Source organism: Anolis sagrei, chromosome 3 (assembly GCF_037176765.1).
Source record: "Anolis sagrei isolate rAnoSag1 chromosome 3, rAnoSag1.mat, whole genome shotgun sequence".
Lineage (NCBI taxonomy): Eukaryota > Metazoa > Chordata > Lepidosauria > Squamata > Dactyloidae > Anolis > Anolis sagrei.
The window spans coordinates 116,271,293-116,271,725 of NC_090023.1; positions in this window are offsets into that span (position 1 = coordinate 116,271,293).

Consider the following 433-nt stretch of genomic DNA (forward strand, 5'->3'; position numbering starts at 1 on the left):
TGCACATTAAAACTGAATTACTAGTATATCATATACATACAGTACATAAATGTTACCACCCATAGCAGTGATAGCGAGGACATTCAACAGGATCCTGGCTCTTGGCTTATTTTAAGATGCTGGAAGTCTCACTGGCATCAACACATGTATCTTAGTCAAGCTTTTTATTTTGCTGTTGCTGATGGGGTGTTGTGCTTTCAAGTCATTCCTGACCTATAGCGACCATAAGGTGATCCTATCAGAGGGTTTACTTGGCATGATTCATTCAGAAGAGGCCTGCCATTGCCATTCTCTGGGCTGAATCCCTGTTCCGGAATTGTTCCAAGAGAGAACATTCACCTTTTGCCAGCACAGGAAAGTGTGTGACAGTAGTGGTGATAGTGGGTAGGATTAGCAAAAATCCTACCCACTATCACCACTACTGTCACACATT